We start from the raw sequence: 17,507 nt of genomic DNA, 5'->3' as shown, positions 1-17,507 counted from the left end.
GTAAGCAGCCCAGTAAGCCCAGTAAAACCCAGAGAAAATAGAGAGATCAGCTCCACACCTCATGCACAATTTAAAGGCAGGTAGCAAAGACCCATGAAGATTGTCTTTGGAGCAACCTGGAGATTTTCCAGCAACTGCTGATCAAAGGACAAAGAAGCCAGCTGAGGTGACTTGCAAAAGAAGGAAGAAGCCATGGCTACCTCCCAGCCCTCAGCGATGCCTCAGCCCTCAGCGAGTGCCTATCAGAGACCAACTATTTGAATTGGGTCCTGAAGATGGAGATGTATCTTTGCAGAGAGAATCTTTGGCTGCCAATTGGTGAGCAAACCCCCCAAAATCCCAGTGCTGAATGGCTTAGGCAGGATGAGCGGGCTAGAGCCACCATTATCCTGGGAGCTGAGGACAATCAGCTAGTCCACGTGCGAGGTATGCAGTCTGCAAAGCAACTTTGGGACGCTTTGAGAGACTTGTATGTAAAGGCAACAGCAGGGAGTAAAGTTACCCTGACAAAAAAGCTGTACAAAGCCTACCTTGCAGAAGGAGATAGCCTTCCTGAGCACCTGCATTATATTCAGCAGCTGTTTGTTGAGTTGCAGGAGAGAGGAATGGAATTTACACCTCTCACAAAATCCTATATCTTCCTGTCTTCACTGAATGAAACAGACACGCTAATTTGTACCCTGGAGGCTATGCCTGAAGCAGACCTCACCCCATCGTATGTTACACAGTGCTTACTTGCTGAATGGGAGAAGAGAGAGGAAAGATCCCCCCCCCCCATCTCTTCTGGAAAGCTGCAGTACCAGAAAACAAGGGAAAAGAAGGGAAAGGAAGCTGAGGCTACAGCGCTAGCCAGCCAGCAATGCTTCACTTGTGGTTCAGCTGAACATTTGCAGAAAAGCTGTACCTTGAGACCCAAGAGTAGAAAGACAGAGAAGAAGAACACAAGGGCAACACAGAAGAAGGCTCTTCAGGCAACCCAAATTGCACAGGTTGCTGAGAAGGGTAATTTTGATGTATGGGTGTTAGATTCTGGGGCCAATTGTCATTTATGTAATTGTAAAAGCTCTTTTGTGTCACTGTCTAAAACTGAAAAACAAAGTGTATCTTTGGCTGATGGGTCTGTGACCAAAATTATGGGACAAGGTGACTTGTATTTATCCTGCTTGGGAGAAACTGTAAAAGGTGTGTTGTATGTGCCAAATTTACAATCAAACCTTTTATCTGTGGCACAATTGGCTGCAACAGGGTATGTCATAACATTTAAGAAAAATGGTTGTGAGATATGTAAAAATGGAAAATTTTGTGCTACTGGTATATTAAAAGACTCCTTGTACATTGTGCAAAATGCAAGGAAGCCAAGCTGCAAGGCCTGTAGGTACCTCATTTTATAAAAAAAACTCTTTCAAATTATAATTCAAAGTAAATTTCATACCTTTGTCCCACATATTCTCCCATTGTTCTAGCATAATATTGTACCCAAAATTCTTAGCCCATTTAATCATACAATCTTTAACAAATTCATCTTCTAAGTTCAATTGCAACATTTTATACATTTTCTTAGTAAGATGCTCATCGTTTGTACAAAGTTCCATTTCAAATTGTGTTTTTTCATGAACAAAATTATGTACTTTCTTATCCAAATTAAACCATTCTGACAATTGTGCATAATTAAATCAGTGACAAGTATAACCTTCCATTTCTAGTTGTTTCCTTGTTTTAAGTTTAGGTATCCCTTCTTCAAAGTTCAGCAAATCTTCATATCTCAACCAGCTTGGTTTACCTGTCATCCCTCTTCTGAAAAAAGCTGCTTGAGGTAACAACCACATAGGTACATTAAGAGGCAATATTGATTTATATTTATTCCAAACCCTCAGTATGGCACACCTAACAAAATGCTTTTTAAAATCTTTATTAGCTTTATCATACCACAAGTAGGCGTGCCATCCAAATCTGCGATCATGTCCTTCTAATTCCAATAATTTTGTGTCCTTCAAGGTCACCCAATCCTTCATTCATAGCAAACAACAGGCAGCAAAATACAATTTTAAATCAGGCAAACCTAGACCTCCTCGTTCTCTGGCATCTTGTAACAGTTTATACTTGATTCTTGGTTCCTTCCCTTGCCAAATGAACTTAGAGATATCTTTCTGCCATTGTTTAAATAGTAGATCTGTTGTCAAAATTGGTATTGTCTGGAACAAAAACATTCTGGGCAAAACATCTTAATCACAGATATCCGACCCATCATTGACAGTTGTACTTTTCTGGAACCAAATATGTAGTACTATTCAAAAGATTCTTAAAGTAGACTTACAATTGAAACTCGAGCTGTTTCTTTTGGGTTTGATGGACCAACAGCTTGAAAAGCAACATGGAACTCTGTTCTTATACATAACAGCAGCAAGACTCTTATATGCTCAAAGATGGAAGGATGCACAAATTCCCTCAATGGAGGACTGGATGATTAAGTTAATGAAATTGGCGCAAATGGCTAAACTGACAGCACTGGTAAGAGAAAATACTGTAATTGGATTTGTTTCTTTTTGGAAGCCACTTTTGGACTATTTGCTTGTAACACAAAAAAATGAAGTTTTGATTTTGGGGTTTGATGGTTGAATGGTTTGATTTTAGAGAAATAATGTTACTAAATGTTTAATAGTAAGAGATTAACTTTTATGTACTTTTATACCTATGCTGGAAAAGGTCAGAAGCCATTGGTCTGATATACCTTTTTGTTTATTCCTGCACCGTTCTAGTTTTTCCTGTTTCTCTTTTAGTCTTGTATTCTATCGATCTTATATTCTGCATTATGTGTCTTAATTATATCTTGGGGAAAAAATGACATCTAATTTGGAAGCTTCTCATAATCCATCTAAATCCTGACCACAGAGACCCTATCGCTTCAACACCATCTTGTCGACCTTTTCCTATGTTCCCTTCCCCCAGGACTTGTTTTCTGCAATGCCTGATGAAGAAATATTAAAACTGTGAATATTTCTTCAAGAGAGAGAGAGGATTCTGCACAATCTGGGAAGGTCATGGGTGATGGAGTTTTTAAAGGTTAATAAAAGAACTCCAATCAGCTAACAACAATCTTGCAAAGTAGAAGCGTGAACCAAAAAGAAACTTGCACATTAAGCTTAATTACATTCAGAAAATAATTCAGTCTTCACACAGTAGTTAGATGAAGAGAAAAAAAAAGGTAGCTTACATTTATTCAGTCGATCTGGATACAAATAGCTTCATAGTAGAAAGCACTTATTCATCACTGGTTCTTTGTAGACTCTTTCTATGGAAATAGAAAGTCTGTGTGCAAACAAGATGAGAGGATGAGAGCTGCATTCTGCAGCACCTCCTGCTTGCAGGTGTGCCCAAGAGGTAATGGAGACTGCTAATCCCCAAACCCAAGGAGGAGGAGGAAGTGGAAATCAGGTGACCCATGTGACATCCCACAAGCACAATAGAGATGTGTTTACTAGAAAGACCCCCTTAAGCTTATGAGACAATGCTGAGTTGACCCCTGATAATTCCAACAATGGGGAAGAGATTAGTTATATGCTCTAAATGGCCCATTTAAAAGCAGAGCTGAAATTGTTTTAGGACAGATTTTACAGTTTAAGATGGATTAGTAGAGTGAACCAAGCCACTCCTTAGGACCCAAGGTTGACCCTTAAGGCTGCCTGTTTCACTTGCTGGACTCCTGAATGTCAAATTTTTGGAGCAAGACCAGTTACAACGGCTGCCAATTTATTTACTATATGATTCATGATTACTGTAATAATGAACAGTGTTTAACTTATGTGAAGATCTGATGATATCTGCTTTTAAATAAGTTAGATAAATTCATTTATATCCCTGAATAATGTGACAGTGAGATAGGCGTGTTATAAGTGACCAAACTCATCAACCTGCCCCAGTGATCCAAATTATCTTTCATTAAAAGATATTTAGAAGAAAAGTTAAATGGATGACCACCCATAAAAACACACATATTTGCTACTATTGTATCTAGGTGTAGTATCTGAAATTTTATAGCCATACTTGGTAGCTCTAGGTTATACAGATCAACACTCTCCAAGTTTTAATCCATAGCTGGTCCTCGGTGACACGTGTGAAAGCATTTAGTGCCTCTCCTGTGCTATGGCCTGCTTTTTTTTTTTGGCTTGTTCTATTTAGCAATATTCTACCACCTGTACAGCCAGAAAAAAGAGCACATTATCATTTAGATAAGCAGTTCATTTATTTAGATTTGTGCAATAGTCTATCAGCAGGCTGCATTTTTTTTTTTTTTGGCATTATTTTCTGATTCTGAGGGCTGCAGGAGGTATGATGGTAACATCTCCAGAAGGGCCATGCCAAAATATTCAACTCTGGTGTATGTGTGTTGCTCCCAAAGGTATGTGTTTGTTATGACATAAAGTATTAGGTTATAGAGATGTTTCTAGTTCATGTACTTTAGCACACTTACGTTATCTGCTACCATATTGGGCGGAGGATAATAGGCACTGCAGAAGCAGTAATGGAAAATTATGTCCTGCCTGTGCCTTAGACCGGAAGATAACTTGTTTGTAGGAGTTACGGTTCTTCCTCGGTGCTAGGAAATTCTACCGTTATACAGCATTGCTTTTAGTTTTCAGTCTCATGCCTGTAGGGTGCTCAGAGTCAGACATGATCAGAGCAGCTGACCAGACTAGTAAAATAATAAGCAAATCAATAAATAGCTCCCTGCCAGATTCTTACTACGCCTTGATCAGCTTACCACACTTCGATCGGCTTCAGACAAAGCCCTGGATCCACGCGATCAAATCCTTCAAATCCCCATGAGGCCTTGCATTTATTCAACCTGCTACTATTTTTTCAACGTATTTCTGACTGGTATATATTTATTTAAAGATATATTGGTAACTAAATAAAATTCAGCGATTTTCATGTCATTCATACTGGATTTCCAAGAGCATTTTTTTTAATGCTTTCCTAATTTCAGTAAAACTGACCTATAAAAAGGATGATAAAAATGTCTATCTAAGAGGAAACAGGATGGTTCCTTTAAAGTAAAAAATAGGTCCAATAAGCCACAATATATTACCTTCCCAAACATGGTAGATCAGTTATTGTGTGTGTGTGTGTGTGTGTATGTATTTAATTAATTTATCCCTGCCCATCTCCTCCCATCGGACTCTGGGCATTTACAATAAAATAGTCAATTAAAACAGAGAACATCCAATATAAATACAATATATAAATATATTATTACTCCTAATAAATAATATAAAAATAAGGGTAAAAAAGTCCAAGTGGCAGAGGAATCTGATACAGCCCGTATGTGGGAACAGTAGTCTATGATACCAGCCATCCCCATGTATAACTACTCCCCTTCCCACCCCAAGCGAGGTGGCAGAACCAGGTCTTCAGATTCTGCTGAAAGGCCAGGAGCGATGGGGCTAACCTCACCTCTGGGGGCAGCATGTTCCAGAGGGCGGGAGCCACTGCAGAGAAGACCCGCTTCCTGGAACTTGCCACAAAAAGTTATCTCACAGATGGGGTTCGTAACATGCCCTCTCTGCATGAATGGGTGGGACAGGCTGATGTGATGGGGAAGAGGCAGTACCTCAGGTAACCTGGCCCCATGCCATGTAGGGCTTTAAAGGTGATAACCAGCATCTTGAACTGGACCCAGAAGCAAACTGGTACCCAATGCAGCTCACGCACAGCGGTGTTACATGTGCCCTTCTAGAGGCACCAAGCACAGCCCACACAGCTGCATTCTGGACCAGCTGAAGCTTCCAGATACTCTTCAGGGGTAGCCCCATGTAGAGTGCATTGCAATAGTCTATATGGGAGATAACAAGGGCATGAGTGACTGTTTGAAGGGCGTCCTGATCCAGGAAAGGGTGTAACTGGCGCACAACACGAAGCTGCGCAAAGGCCCTCCTGGCCATGGCTGCCAGAAATTGTAGCCCATTCCTCATGAGCAATGGCCTCTAGTTCAGTTCAGGGTTTGTGTGCTGCAACCACCTTCTTCGAATCCCACCAGAGATTTTCTATGGGGTTCAGGTCAGGGGACTGTGATGGCCACTGTAGAATCTTCCAGGACTTCTTCTGCATCCAAGGCTTAGTGGAATTTGAGGTATGCTTGGGAACATTGTCCTGTTGGAAGGTCCAATGACGCCCAAGCTTCAGCTTCCTTACAGAAGGCATGACGTTTTCTCCTAGGATTTCCTGATACTTCAATGAATCCATCTTGCTGTCCACACGCTGCAGGTTTCCAGTGCCAGGGGATGCAAAGCAGCCCCAGAGCATCACTGAGCCACCACCATGCTTAACTGTAGGCAGAGTGTTCTTTTCAGCGTATGCTTCATTCTTCTTCCTCCGGACATACCGCTGATCCATCGGGCTGAAAAGTTCCAGTTTTGTTTCATTGCTCCACAGAACAGAATCCCAAAACTTCTGTGGCTTATTTATATGAGTTTGAGCATATTGGAGCTGACTTCTCTTGTGCTTTTGGGTCAGTAGTGGTGTACGTCTCGGAGTTCTGGCATGGGAACCTTCTGTGTTTAGTACGCACCTTACTGTGCTCACTGAAACCTCAGTGCCTGTTGCTACCAAGTCTTGCTGCAGGTCTTTTGCAGTCACTCGAGGGTTTCTCTGCACCCGCCTTCTCAGAAATCTGGTTGCAGCCATTGACAGCTTCCTTTTTCTGCCCTGTCCAGGTAGTGTAGCCACTGTTCCTTTAACTTTGAACTTGAGAACTATGCTTCCAACGGTGTCTCTAGGAACATTCAGTCCCTTCGCTATCTTTTTGTTTCCTGTTCCTTGTTTGTAAAGCACAACTATCTCTTCTCTTCTCTTTTTTATTAGCCTTCCCCAATGTAGTAATCTCCAGATATGTTGGTTGGCAATTTTGTAAGTTGTCCCAAGCCATCAGAAAAGAACTTGGACTCCAACTTGGATCCAGATCTAGCTTAGGAGTAAGCAGTTCTCAAGAACTTAAGACTGGAGACTCACTCAGTCCTATCTGGAAATGCCAGGGATCAAGCTTAGGCCTTCTCTATTCAAAGCATGTCCCCATCACAGAGCTGGTGTTCTTTTCCCTTCAGTACTGTATTATGAAAAGGGAGATTAAATCACATTTGCATGATCCAAATGATGCTGATGGTGATGATCACTCAGTCTCTTGTCATTTTAATAGGGCAGTTTCAAGTTCTGGTAACTGGACTGAACCTATGATTTAAAATGCCCCAAATGCTTGTGAAGAATTCCAACTTACTATAAAAAAAGCTGTTTCATTCACTTTTATTCAGCTACACCAACCAAAGAAACTCCTTCTGTGATTTTTTTCACTATGTCATGCCAACCAGGAATCAGAAGCCAAGAATAAAGCATGTATTCCAACTCTGGCTTGCCAGAAGGGCATATATCCCAATAAACAAACTTAAAGAAATAATCTGTGTGGCTTGCTGAAGGAAAGCAAATGGGAAAGATGGAGTATGCAAACACAGCTTGCCAAGAAGTCTATTTGCATACATCAAACCGGAGAACTCTTGCATAATAATACATTTGCTCAGGACATTTTTTTTTTAAAAAAGCCTAACTTCTGCTTCAAAGATATCTTGTTCAACCTCCTTCCCAAAATACAGCTGCTGACTTTCTGGGGTGAACCTTTTCTATGCATAAAAAATAATCTGCAAACAGGAACAAGCTTAGGGAAAAAAACCAAGTAGAATTCCTATATCCTATCCATGGTTTTGCCTATTTTTCTCTCCAGTTCTGCCTCCCAGGGTCTGTAGACATCACTTCAAGCCTGACCACTAAGGAGTTGGCATGTTCTCCATGTGTTCAGGCTGTGAGAGGAATAATATGAAAAAGTACTGTTTAAAGAAAAAACCCTGTACGTGCCTCAAACTCATGACTAAAAGGGAAGTTAGCCACAGATGGGTGAACGGACCCTGAACCCTGAACCCATGAGACTAAGGATATGGGTGTCAGATAAAATTGGTTAGGCTAAGAATTTATAGCTGATTGTGTGTAGGATGGCTGGCACCAATATATATATGTGTTTGAGTAGAGATAGACCTTGAAACAAGGATGGGAAAGGGTCTGCGGAAATCATCCCACAGACCCATAAATCTAGTAACTAGTTCAAAAATGTATAGGACAATGCAAAATGTTTGGGAAAACAGGAAGATTGTGAGCTGAGCCCTCGGAGGAGGGGGAGGACAGATAGGGTATAAAAATACTGGCTTTGGATGCATTCAGGGTTCCTCGCCCAGGAGGGAACCCGCCTTTGCAAACGCGTTACCAATAAACTCTTTTCTCTGAATCATTGAACCGTGTATGTGAAGCTCCTTTGTTTCACCGCTGACAAGGCTGATGGATGTCTGTAGTTTCCTTCCCCTCTTGTGCAGTTAGATGTCTGGGTTGCTGTCCTCTCTCACATCAATCTCTATAATCTGTAATGCACTGACAATTTTGTCTACATCCAACATTTTTGTCTTGCTCCATGTTGCAAGTACATGGTTGATGAATGTCATAGCAACAATATGACTGCAAATTCTATTCAGTAAAAATAGTTACAGTTCTCCATTCTCCAAAAAAGCTAAGTTTTTGTTAAAATTTCTCTGCAACATCTATCAGATACATAAATACTTTCTACAGGAAAAACTGTATAAAATGAAATACAGTATCAAATGACATTTTGGCACAGTCATGGCACCTGCAGTTCTGAATGTTGCCCAGTTTTTGGTAGAAAGAAGCCTGAAATCCTCAATCTTCAGAAGGGCTTTAAAGGTGAGAATTAAAACCCAGAAATATATTGGTAGTTGATGAAAATGTTTATGTACAAGGTTAACATAGTCATTCTGATTATTTCCCATTAACAATGATAGTATTCTGAATGCAAATCTGGATGCCAGTGAAGCATGGAGGCAAGATAATTTCCTTGCCAAAGAGGCCATAAATGTGTACCAACTGAAGTTCAGAAGAAATATATGGAGTTACAGATGTTGCCTGCAAGCAGGGCTAATTCAAGGTGCACATCTAATCTGAAAAAGACAAACACAGTCTGAATCTCATGTTGGCAAGAGCACGGACAAAAATGAGCCCTCTCTTCCTTTGCTGCAATGCTGAGGAAAGTTTGAAGTTTCCAATAGCGTTGGAGGAAGGTCAGGACCCCACCTGCAAAAAGGAAGCAGTTCTCTTCAGACCACTGATAGCCACACCCTCTGTACCACCATTTTTGCTTAAAAACATGTGCATGTACACAACCGAACAGAAGTGAAACTGCTTAACAAATCTCTCATTCCAAAAAAGGAGAGGTATAAATGAGAAATTGCAGAAGATATTGGAAAAGGGGTTTCTTGCTGATTTTATAAAACTCTAAACCAGTGTTTCTCAACCTTGGCCACTTTAAGATGTGTGGACTTCAACTCCCAGAATTCCACAGCAAACATCTTAAAAGTGGCCAAGATTGAGAACCACTGCTCTAAAACAAGTAGGCTTACATAGGTTTACATAATGTGTGTTCTAAGGCTGGTATAGATCTCTTAAATCAACAAGGCTTCTTCTCTTCTGCAGCGGGGAAAGTGGGTAGAATTGATAAGGCCTCTTCTTTAGCCTGGGCTTTGCGACACTAGGTGTAAAAGTGTGTGTATTGTGGGGAGGGAAGGGACTTTACCTTTTTTTTAAAAAAAATGTGATACAAAGTTGGATTTGTAAAAATTATTTTAAAACACAAATGAAGAATAAGACTTATAAAATACAAAAAAAAAGGGCATAAGGTAAAAAACAGCATTACCAATCAACATTTTTAAAATACAAGAGGCTAACAACACATTTGCAATTCTATAAATTTTAAGGAATATTTTGACTCAATTTTTAAACAACAAATGAAATCTTGAGCATACTGTAGTTTTACTGTGTCAATAGAGATCCCATCTGAAGGCTGAGAACATACACCCTCAGAAGCTGGTTTGATAGTTGGGCAATTGTAGACCTATTATATCTAGACTGCACAAGTCTGGAAGACCACTCGATGGCATTAAAGAAATGCAAAAAACTCTGACTTTTACTTGCTATCCAGTGGTAGTGAGATTTTTGCAGCAATGATAGGATAGCCCTAACAATCGCCACATCATCAGCACAGCCTCTGCTCTGCTTCCTTCTCCTGGTTCTACTTCTTATTTCAGTACCACAGCTATTACTGCCACATTCCCACTGTCTGTAAGAATGTTCGTTGCATCCACACACCCGCCCCAATTCTTCGAACACAGCCATTATTTTGGGGGTAGGAGGGTTAAAGGCTAAACCTTCTGCTACCTGCTTCACTCTCAAGCAGTCTCTGCAACAGTGACAGAGGAGGGAAAACCCAATTGGACATCAGAGGTACTGCAACCCTTTGTAGATGTAGAAAGCCAGTTTGGTCTAGTGGTGAAGGTGCTGAACTAGAAACCAGGAGACTGTGAGTTCTAGTCCTCTCTTAGGCATGAAAGCTGGCTGGGTGACTTTGGACCAGTCAGTTTCTCTCAGCCCCACCCTCCTCACAGGGTGGTTGTTATGGGGAAAATAGATGGGCAAGAGTATTAAGTAAGTTCACCACCTTGAGTTGACCAATACATATAAAAAGGTGGGATAAAATATAATAATAATACTGCAACTCACATCTTTTCCTGGAGGATTGACAATTGTTTCAAAATAAACTAGTCCAGAGGAACCATCAGATCATGATTAAAATGTACAAACCATAGTTACACTCTGTGATTAAGCCATTCCTTCTTAACCCAACATGACCCATAAGATGGATTCAGATAACATAAGCCAAATGGATGTTTTTACTTACTTAGGGGCCCTTCCCAAAAACCACAAAAAAACAGAATGTAAAAAGTATAGGGTAAACCAGGCCTGTATCAATTAGTAATAAAAAGAGAATACCAAGTGACATCTGCAAGCCAGTGCAATTGCTAAAAACTTGGTAACCTTGTTAGTGGTTGCCTGTACTGGGTCTTGTAGGAATAAGTCTGTAACCTCTTAGTCAGAGAAACAACTAAGTCAAACTAAATTGAATTGAAAAGAAGTGGTACAATGGCAGATTTAACAATATATGAGTTAATAATTCAACATCTGGGTTGGACATATCCAAATGCAGTTGTCATATGGAAGACTAATACATCTACTTGATGGCATCCTAATGAGTAATGAACCAATTCAGGACATTAAAAAAAGTATGATGTTATAAAAATATCCAGGGGAAGGCAGCAATTGCTCTACAATGGAAGTAACTTTAGCCCAATCATTTTGAAGTTCTAAATTCCGAATCCTCTGTATAAGTTGGCCAAGAAGCTGGGATGAGGTTGAGGATCAGTGAGGACTCTCAACAATAGGAAACTGGCCCTGCCTCCAGCCTCCAGAATCTCAAATTGCAAACATTTGGGACAACTGACCTGGAAGAAAGTCAGCTTGGCTGTTTACCAGGGATGTGGAAATCAGGGGCACAGCGTTGCTGCAGAAAGGGTGCCAAAGCCCCTATGGAAGCTCCTACATATTGTCTTGTAATTGTGGTACCACATTGTAATGGTATGTGGGAAAGACCTTGGGAGATGGGGGGAAGAGATACTGCCTAGGGATTGATTCGATAAGAGAGGGCATAGCCCGCAGCTGCATAATGGGTAGAGAAAGAAACTCAGAAGGGACCCTCCCTAACTTCTCAGGCTGTAAAGTAGACTTGTACTTTCAGACTTGCAAGATTCTGTTAATGTAGCCTTACAATACAGTAGAATTGGCTCATCTGGTTGTGTTTCCTGTCTGGTCTATCTGGGGAGGCTGACACACATTTTTAAAAAAATGGTGTACCAATAAAAATGGGGTGACAGTGGGGAACTCTGCCTGGATTCACAGCAATCCAATTTCCTATATAAGGAAACAGCAGCTTCAGAATGGGGATTTCTTCAAGACTCCCCCTTCCTGCTGCTATCTCAATAATTATCAGTCTGCCAGACTCATCTGGCAGATGTTATTATTTTAATGAACACATTAAATGCAAAAAAGTATTTGATGTTATGTCTAGTCTGACCCTTACTCGTAGGGGTATTGAAGAGTTTAGGACACCATCCTAGCAAATAGATTTTGAAGCTTTATGTAGAATAAAAATCATTGTCGTATTGAGGACACAATTACTAATTTTAAAACATTTGCCCTCTATGTACAGTCTCCTAGAACAGCCTTCCTCGATCTACTGCCCTGCAGATGTGCTGAAATCCTTTGTGCATTAAAATCCCAGCTGAGGAAGATTTGCTCAGGAGTTCAGCCATACTCCGTATTTTTGACAAAGACACTCACTACTCTCTGGGATTCCAGACATGATGGGATCACGTAGCTTTTGTTCTCTTGTGATAATCCTAAAGTTTGTTCATTCTTTTGCAATGTGCTCAGATTTCCTGGAGTTTGTTTCTCTTCATATATGTTGTTTTTAGAGCAACCTTGCAGCCAGAGTCATGAGTACTGGGAAAAATGCCTAGTTGCCAAGTTGCCAATATGCAGTCATTTTAGCTTCACAACTCTGGATGATGGTCAAGCATTCTTCGATGTTTGTTATTTTTTTTATATAATCAAGCTTCTGTCAAAGTTTCACCTCAGAGCCACCTCTCAGATTTATTTATTTATTTTTCACAAACCATCAGACAAATGCATGCCTATACATGTACTGAAAAATATGGGTGGGATGTGAAGAACTCATTCAATTTCCTTTGGCATGGAGATGAGGTGAGATATTTTTCATATTCCTTGGCTGGTGGACTTACAGTCTCATTTGGTCATCTGAAAGAAACAAGAGTTGAATACTGAGATGACTGAATCGGTTTCAAACCACTTTGTGAGGGGCTGGGAATAGAAACCCTGGTGGTGTGGAAGTCCTGTGTGGTTAGGTAAGATCTGAACCATGAACATAAACCATTTCCAAGTTCAAGCTCTTACCATCAGCAGTCTGAGCTGACCTCACATAAAATGTGATGTGAATGTAGATGGCAAAAATATGAGTCATGAGATCTTATAGTTCTGCTGAGTGGAACATACTTTTTGAGGAAGTTTTCAGAAACATTAAACAGTCAATCACATTTCAACTGGTAAAAGAATTCAGTTAGTGAGTTAGTGATACCACTGTCGACATTATAGCCCATGCATCAGGCTAACCATTTCTCTATTGTACCAAAGCTATGGCCTTGGTGATTGGAAATTCTGGGAGTTACAGTGCCAATGTCTTGAGGACGGCAAATTGAGAAAGGCTGATATAAAACACAGACACTAGTTGGGAGTTTAGGTTCTGATTTTATTTGAGCATAGGATGCATGCCTTAGGAAAAAAGCTGAGAGTGAGTGGAATGCGCCGGAACGGGATTTAAATAGCCCGTGCCAGTCAGCGCTCCACCCCTCCTTACCCTGGGTGTGCCCTGAGCCCCGAGTGTTCAGTTGCCAGTGAGTGAGGGGTCACGGAGCCCCCTCTGGATGCCCCTGGTGTTTCCTTAATCGTTTCCCCTGGCCGGTGATGAGTTTAAGCCGGGCGATAATGTTCGTGCTTTTCTTGACAGTTCGGGCGTGCCACGTGGTCAGGCATTGTCAATGTCATTCTTTGCAACATTGTATCTTTCCTATTTGCTTTTCTGGCTGGAGTCGTTACTTTGTTGCCGGTGTCTGTTGCACTCTTTTGTTAATCAGTTGCTTATCCTTTAATCCCTCGGCACCCCTTTCCTTGTATTGTTATGAGAGTCGTTGCGCTGTCATAATCATCGCAATGGTGATCATGACATACTGCCCCCCTTCCAAAAGGTTAAACCGCGGGTTTAGTGGGGTAAGCAGTGTGGAATGTGCGAACCAGGTTGGGCATCTTGACGTGGTGGGCAGCGACCCATTCTGGGTGTGGGAAGTGTTTCCACTTCACAAGGTAGTGAAGGGAGCCCCGCTGCTTGCGCGAGTCAAGCACCTCTTTAACTTCGAAGTGTTGCTGTCCGTCTATCATCACCGGGGGGGGGGGGGCGTGCGTGGGTGCCACCGGGAGGGACTTGCCGGCTTTAGTAGGCTGCAATGAAATACCGGGTGCAGCCTCTTTAAATTGTGTGGCAGGTCCAGGTGTACCGTGACTGGGTTAACTATTTGTGTCACCCGGAATGGCCCAATATACTTGGGGCCCAGTTTCTTTGAGGGTTGCAGTGATTTTATGAATTTGGTAGATAGACCATATCTCCTACCTGGAATGTCGGTTGCTGTTGCCGGTGCTTGTCTGCTTGTTCTTTGTAGGCTGTCTGAGCTTCTTTAAGCGCGTCTGTGATGACCAGCCAGGAGTCTGCTATCCTCTGTCCCCAATCACATGTGGCCATTGGGGGGGATGGGGGTTGTGGCAGTTCCGGGATGGGGACGAACTCGCAACCTGACACCACCTCGAATGGGGTTTTCCCTGTGCTTGTGTGAATTGCGTTGTTGTAGGTGACCTCTGCAAATGGGAGTAGGTCGACCCAGTCGTCTTGGTGGTAATTGATGTAGGAGCGGAGGAATTGTTCCAGCGTGGCATTAAGGATCTCTGTGGCGCCGTCCGTCTGGGGATGCCAGGCTGTTGATAGGGCTTGTTGGGTACCGATCAGTTTTAAAAAAGCCCGCCAAAACCTCGAGATGAATTGTGTGCCCCTATCGGTCACCAAGCGGGAGGGGCATCCGTGTAACCTGTACACGTGTACTAGGAACAGTTTTGCCAGCTGTTGGGCTGACGGAATTGATGCGCAGGGGATGAAATGCGCCTGTTTAGAAAAGTAGTCTTTTACCACCCAAATGGTTGTTTTCTTTTGGCTGGGCGGTAGGTCGACTATGAAGTCCATGGAGATTTTCTTCCAAGGGCGGGAGGGCTCCGCTACAGGTTGCAGCAGTCCCTGGGGTTTGCTCGTCGGTCGTTTGGCCATTGCGCACACTGGGCAGGATGCCACGTACGCCTTGACGTCCCTTTTGAGTGAGGGCCACCAGAATTGCCTCCGAGTCAAGTGTAGGGTTTTTAAGAAGCTGAAATGTCCCACCTGCTTGCTGTCATGCAATCTGTTGAGGATCGCCTGCTGTTGCGAGTTGGGTACGTATAGTCTGCCCTCACCCCATGCTAGGTCCTGATCCATAGTCACCTTGCTGGGGTTGGCGAGGAGCCAGGGGTCAGTTTTTAATGCAGTTATGAGGTCTGCCCGTATCCCCCCCGGTAGTTTCGGTTGTCTGCATCTGGTGGTGAGTTGGCTCGCAGTCGTTTGTGCGGTGGGGGTGGGTTGACTTTGAGCACAGCCCCGGGTGATCACCGCCATGCCCAGCTGGGACTCAGAAAGTACCGTCCCTACTATGTCGGAGATGGGCTCCACGTCCTGGGGCAGTCGGGAGAGCGCGTCTGCCAGGAAGTTCTTCTTGCCTGGTATGAACTTCAGTTGGAAGTTAAACCGGCTGAAGAATTGAGCCCATCTTATTTGTTTGGGGCTGAGGCGTCAGGGCGTCTGGAGCGCCTCGAGGTTGCGGTGGTCTGTCCAGACCTCAAACGGGCAGGTTGTCCCTTCTAGAAGGTGACGCCAAGCCTCCAGTGCCGCTTTTACTGCGAACGGCTCCTTCTCCCATACATGCCAGCGCCTCTCCGTCTCTGAGAATTTCTTTGAGAGGTAGGTGCAGGGCTTGAGGATTCCTGTGGAGTCCTTTTGCAGCAGGATGGCACCTATGGAAAAGTCAGAGGTGTCTGCCTGCACCACAAACGGTCGTTCGGGGTCCAGGTGCGCAAGAATCGGCTCTGCTGTAAACAGCGCTTTCAGCCTGTCAAATGCCGTTTGACAGGCTGGAGTCCAATTGAGTATGGCCCCTGGGTTTTTTACTTTGCGCGTCTCCCCGACTCCCTTGGTTTTGAGTAAATCTGTTAAGGGGAGGACTATTTCCGCGAACCTATAGAAATTAGCGAACCCGAGGAAGCTTTGAAGTTGGCGCCTGGTGCATGGGCGTTCCCAATTCAAAACTGCCTGGACCTTTGCGGGGTCCATTTCTACACCTTTATCAGAAATTCTGTACCCTAGGTAGTCCAAGCGCGATTTGTGGAATTTGCACTTGGACAACTTAGCGTAGAGTTTAGCTTTTCTCAGTTTGGTGAGGACTTGCCTCACCAACTTTTCGTGTTCCTTCTGTGTCCACGTGTATATGAGGACATCATCAAGGTATACTAGCACGCCCTTGAACAGGTGCTCATGCAGCACCTCGTTTATAAGTTGCATGAAAATGCCCGGAGCCCCTGCCAACCCGAATGGCAGTACCTTATATTGAAAGGAGCCCAGGGGACAGTTGAATGCTGTTTTCCACTCGTCCCCTGTCTTGATTCAGATTCTGTAGTATGCCTCGTGGAGGTCGAGTTTGGAGAACACCTGGCCCTTTGACAGGCGGGCAAGCATGTCCTTCACCAGGGGTAGCGGGTATTTATTGGATAGGGATGTGGAATTTAATCTGCGGTAATTGGTGCATAGTCTTAAGGTGCCATCCTTCTTTTCCCAAAATAGGATGGGTGCTCTGACCGGCGAGTTTGCTGGCTCTATGAAGCCTCTTGCAACGTTCTTGTCTAGGAATTCCTGGAGGGCTGCTAGTTCTCTCTGGGTCATGGGGTAGATCTTGGGTTTGGGTATGGGGACATCTGGGAGCAGTTCAATTGAGCAGTCCGTCTTACAATGGGGGGGTAGTTGGTCCGCCTCCTCCTCACCAAAGACATCTGTGAATTCGGCATATTGTTCTGGCAGTCCTTCTGGGGGGGTGTCATTGTCCTGGGTGACAGCCTCAGCCCTCCCCACTGTCGGAGTGGGTGGTTTGTCTGGTGCTGGTGCCTGGTAGATGCCATCCTTGAACTGGATGGTACGTGTTCTCCAGTTGATGCTGGGGTTATTGTGTGTTAGCCACAGGATCCCCAATACTATAATGGGTCTTCCTATTTGGGTCACCACAAAGCTTATTGATTCCTTGTGGGTGCCTGTCATGAGTAAGGATGGCGAGCAGGGGGCTCCCATCCAGACTGTTAAGTGCATGCGTAGCACTGAGGAATTGGTCAGCCATTCAAAGAGACACAGATCGGGACCGCCTTAACCTTTGGGGTTTATATGTCTGGGTTTTTCCCACGCTTCTTCAGTTTGTTAGGATTCCTGTTATGTACTAGCAATAAACATTAGAGACCAGTTCCTTGTCTCAGTGTGTTTCCTGGCTGTTAGGACAGTGCCCATTGTCAGGGTGCCCAGCTCGGTCCGTTGGGTGGCCGGTCTCCCCCCCGCTGCGGAGCTGTCCAGTTGGTGGAACGCCAGTGGTTTGGGGAGGGGAAAACAGGGCAGTTTGAGTGCCGCGACAATGTTGGGGTGAATCAGGTTTCTGGAGCACCGAGTCCACTAGCGCTTCAGCCGCAATGGCTCTGGGGCCATAAGCGAGGTTGATTGTCCCTGCCAGGATGGAGCAGTCGTCACTCACCCTGGGGTTGTTGCACCCCTTCCTCACCAC

Source organism: Candoia aspera, chromosome 6, assembly GCF_035149785.1.
Source record: "Candoia aspera isolate rCanAsp1 chromosome 6, rCanAsp1.hap2, whole genome shotgun sequence".
In the NCBI taxonomy this organism is placed as follows: domain Eukaryota; kingdom Metazoa; phylum Chordata; class Lepidosauria; order Squamata; family Boidae; genus Candoia; species Candoia aspera.
This window is presented reverse-complemented; position numbering follows the sequence as displayed.